This window comes from Dermacentor albipictus, chromosome 5 (genome assembly GCF_038994185.2).
Source record: "Dermacentor albipictus isolate Rhodes 1998 colony chromosome 5, USDA_Dalb.pri_finalv2, whole genome shotgun sequence".
In the NCBI taxonomy this organism is placed as follows: Eukaryota; Metazoa; Arthropoda; class Arachnida; order Ixodida; family Ixodidae; genus Dermacentor; species Dermacentor albipictus.
The window spans coordinates 76,710,853-76,715,750 of NC_091825.1; the positions used below are offsets into that span (position 1 = coordinate 76,710,853).

At 47.6% G+C, this 4,898-nt stretch overlaps 1 pseudogene; it reads right to left on the minus strand.

Annotated features, from left to right (window-relative positions):
- Positions 1–2,260: 2,260 nt before the first annotated feature.
- LOC139060311 (piggyBac transposable element-derived protein 2-like) lies at positions 2,261–4,596 on the minus strand (annotated as a pseudogene).
- Positions 4,597–4,898: the final 302 nt, after the last annotated feature.

Consider the following 4,898-nt stretch of genomic DNA (forward strand, 5'->3'; position numbering starts at 1 on the left):
ATGGCGATATTGATGGCCCATATTTTCAAACTAGTGCCATACTGGAATTTCGTTCCAAGTGGCTGCACCTCAGAAACCCACCAGCTAAAATTTGTAATTTTCAAAATGCGCCATCAAGTCACTAATTGAGTATTGATTTTTTGTTAATTAACTGAATACGCTCTTCGATTTCTAGCGTAACTAATGTCCGCCTCTGTGAATATTCCAGCTCAAGCTATCTGCAACCGGCGATTTTTTATATTCCCTAAATCTTGAATATCAGCACACTGAATATAAGAATAGGCAGCACTAAAATCACCACACGAAGGCGAAGACCTCGGTGCATAAAGGGACCACCTCACGTAACATTCGAGATCAATGGCGGTGCGGCCTGTGGAATTGCGTTCTGAGTGCAATGTTATGTGAGCAAATGCGCGAAAACGGAACAGAAAATCGAGTTTCTTCGGTGCTCAAAGCTTCCGCATTCTGACTGACTTTTGTGTTCTTTTATTGCAAGAGTAACAATACGGACAGTCGGCGTTGGCGTCGCCATGCTTTTCTGTGTAAAGTCCAAGTGAAGTAACAACATGGCCGCGTGCCGTATGCTATAGGTGCTAGTGAAACGAAGATGTTGGCTTGATCTCGCGCGCAGAAGAGAGGAAGATGTTAGTGGGGGGAGGGAGAGATTTTACTACAGCGGCGGCTGCGTGTGGCGCAGCTGAGCGCCGCCGCGCGATCCTTACCTTGAAAGCTATGTGCCATGAGTAGAGATTCTAGGAGCACGGAGGGCTCATAGCTTCGTCTGCGCCCTGTTTTCGCCGCTTAGTTCGCGTTGAAGCGAGAGGCAGCACGAAGGTCATTTCGCTCGCTACTGCTGCCGCTCTTCCTCACGCCAGCGTTTTACAGCGAATTCCCGCGCTTATCAAGTGACGTGTTTTTGTGAAGAGCGTGACACTATTCTTGTCAATTTAGTTAGTAAGTGAATGTTTACGAGTTTCTACATCCGAAAAATCTACTATCCTTACTTGGATGTCTAATAATTTGCTATCGCAACCGAGGCTTCGTCTTTCGGTCAAAACTGCGAGACCTTTTCATTTTACTTGGCGACTTTCCGCCAACAAACTCCCTAACGCGCCTATCACGCTTGCTTAGAAAGCATGGTTGCATTACTCCCCTCCACGCTACAGGCCGTCAGCCAAACATGAATGAGAACCGCGGCGTGTGTCGTCACCTGTTCGCTGCTTCCCCTATACTGCACGAAGCAGGTTGAATGTAGGAATTACGATAGCCAGGGTTAACATGGCATAATGAGGAAACAGTTATTTTTCTAACTGCTGATAATTCTGGATGTGTGCTTGACCTGCATCATTCCTAGTACGCGCAACAAACCAAATGTCTCATGTTGCGGCGCCCAGTACAAATTCACACTAACACTGAGTTCTGAAACACATTATAACGAGTACGTAGTTTTCTCATTGGAAATATTTAATGTATTAGCTCGCACAATCCTCGCACTAGCCTAATGCTCGCATCCCCCACATTGGCCATTTTGTTTTTCGAGTAATCGTCCTACCCTCGAAATACAGCAGCGACTGCTGTCAAGCATCTTGCGGTCGGTGATGGTTGCTCATGGCGGCTGAGCCGAGTTTACCGCCATTTTTTTTTCCCAAAACTTTTTCGCCATTACATGCGCAGTAGCGTGCATGCATGCGTTCGATAGTGTCCGATTTCAGCATAAAAAACGACAAAAAAGGAAAGGAGGAAGATACGGACAGTGCGATTAACCTCTTCTAGTCTGAAGCGTACGGCATAAAAAATATTTTTGCCGTGGCTTTTTATAGTCTGCTTATGAGGAGGTTACACAGCAACATTTATGCATGTCGGGGTTTTAGGAACAAAGTTACGGCTATGTCGCGAAAACACGACAACAGGTCGTAATGGATCAGAAAATGTTTATCTTCAAACACGCTTCACAACTCATTTCTTTGAGCTCAGCACATTTGTATGCCAGTTTCTGTGAAAAGAAATTAAACAATTTGAACTTTTTTTATACACAGAGGACTTTTGCACTTTGTGCAGAAAGAAACAGGTTGGCCCTAGGCATTTTGCACCGTTGTCATGGCTGCGACACTTCAGGCCAGTGGCCAACATTGTCTTGACGGACTTGAGCATTAGATGTTGGAGCTGCTGGTCCCCTTCTTTTCTTCTTCTCAAGCTCTGCTTCCACGGAGATGGCTGGCCCTTCTTCATCATGTCCTTATTTTGATACAGAGGCAGCTGGCTAGAGAAGCCTTGAACATTGAAAAATATAGTTCTTTATCTTTGGGATTGCTAGAGCATCGCAATCCCTGCGGTAGAGCAGCCACCTGCTCACAACAGCCATGTCAACAAGATGAAAAGAAAAAATCGCAGATAGAATCTCTTCGACTTCAGAAAAATTCTGTAGTACGTCATGAGCCCATCTAGGAGGTTGACTCCACCCATAAAAGCGTTGTAAGTCTTCACAATGCCTGGCTGCTGAAGTTCACATCTTTCTTTCTTCTTGCGGTCATACCACTGGCAGCCTGCTGGGGGCTCGGCACTGCCGAATGTGCTGGCAATATTCACTCCCCCGCTGTCGTACCCCTTGTAGGATTTGAAGTCGGGCTTGTAGGACGATCGGAGGAACATGGGGCGACAGGACTAGGCGAACAGGATTTATTTAGTTTTTACATTTTAAACATAGGATACGTTTACACAGTGTAGCATGACTCCCAAATGAAGCCCGCAAGAGGAAGCATACAGCAAACGAGCTCACAGCTCACGAGTACATTGACGAGCACAGAGCACGACGACGAGCACCCACTAGCAGCCGACAACAGCTGGTTATATCCGCTTCGTGTTCCCTAGATCCCTACGTGAGGCAAAACGTTCGACGACATCGTAAACAAGCCGCCTCTCTGCGGGACGTTTTACAAACACACACGCACACACAGGTTTCAGTGCCCCCTCCGTGGGCAGACGACCTTTGCAGCGCAGTCGTCGTGGGGTCCATTGTCCTGCGTGCCCGTAGCCAGGTGGTTACGCCCAACCCCAGCTGGCGCCTCTAAATTCCAGAGCGGACCTCGCACAGTGGCCTCCGCCGCGGTCCATTGTCTGGTGTCTCGAAAAGCGCATGGGGAGGTTCCGCCAATTACCTCCCCTCGAGAACTCCCCTGAGCTGACCCCCGCCGCGTGGCTGCCGATTGTCCGCAGTTCTCTGAAGTTCATGGTTGGTTAGCACTATCCTCGCTGGTTCTCTGAAGGACGCCACCACCCCGGATCGATCGACCCACCTGCAGCGGGCTGAAATAGCTTTGAGAGCAGTATCCCTGCAGGCCGATCCTAACACTGTTCACTACTCGGACTTCGACTCCTTCAATATTAGCTTGCCTCTCCACGTAGCTTCCTTTTCCGTTCTTCATTTCTGCATCACTGGGAAGTAGGCACCCAGAAATCCAGTTTTCACGCGCAGTTCCCATGGCTGGAATACCGCGCTGATTCAAATTTACCAGCAGTTTTGTGGATGTGAACCAGTTGTCATAAAAGAGCAAGTAGCTCTTGTTCTCTTGTTCTCTGGAGCACAACATTAGAGCTTGCTCCAAGGTCAGGTAATACAGGAACAGGGCGAATGACCTTTGTATAATTAGAGAAGTCATAGACAAGTTTGTGGATGTCGCAAAGTACAAAAATCTTGTAGCCCCACTTGTGAGGCTTGGTAGGGTTGTATTGCTTGAGTGACGAGCGGCCTTCGAATGGCACAATTTCCTCGTCGAATACCAGCATCTGTGACTTTGGAATGATCTGAAATTTGGGCAACAGATTGTATATGAGTGGTCGAATTTTCAAGTGCCTGTCTTTGCCAGCATTCGCTTGTAGGAGATTGTTGCTGTTGAGATGAAGGCTGTTCTTTATGGCTTGCCACCTGTCACGTGACATAACATGGGTCACTTTTCCAACTAGCAGCTCGCGGCTCCAGTACATGCGCGACCGCGGAAGCCTGTATATGGACATATACATTGTGGCGCCAAGAAACTGCTCTAGTTCAGCGCGTGTTAGGCGTAATGCTTTGTTGGCATTCTTTTGTACTGCACAGATTGGACTGGTCTGTAATCTCGGCAAGGAGCTTGTCGTCAAAAAAAAAAAAATATCGGACATACTCAATGGGAGCTTTCGGCTCATCTGGAAGGTCTCGAAGACCGTCCTCCCATTGAGGGTGGCATGTCCGCGGATGGTTCACTTGGTTCCAGAGGAAACCTCTTGCACTTGACGTTGACGGCTCTTCCATTTCGCCTTCGTCGTCTGCAAAAAAAGAAAATCATTGCGAGGTCGGCATACCACATTTGAGAAGCCATACAACCTTGGCTTGAAAAGGAAAAGGATGCTCCTCTGCAATACAGCACGAAGGAATGCTGACGGCGTTTCACATTGCAGCCGAATGCAACTCGCCCAACAAAAAAAAAGAAATTGCACACCTTTGTCGCTCCCAGATTGCCCAGATTGATCTACTGGGGCAGCGTGTTCTGTGTCAAGGCTGTATTCCGAATCGCTGTCGCTGAGGCAGCTATCTTCGCTTTCTTCAACGGGTGGAACCCTCATCCCGTAGAACATTCTGGAGTCCGTCACGAACGAAAAGCATTGAATAACTGCAAAAACCAACAATTCCTAGTTATTTCACCACATCCCAAGGAAGATGCAGCTGTGTGGAAACAGTGACGCTACATCTTGATGCGAAAACGCGAGAAAGTTGTGTGCGTTTGAAAAAAAAAGCTACTAATCTTATGAAACAAATCACAGACGAAAAGCATTATAGCTGCAAAAGTTGGCAGTGGCTTAGCTTGGCTATGCCAGGATATACGTAGCGAAAGCTAAGGCACAGCATGGTTAGCCTTGGTTAATCT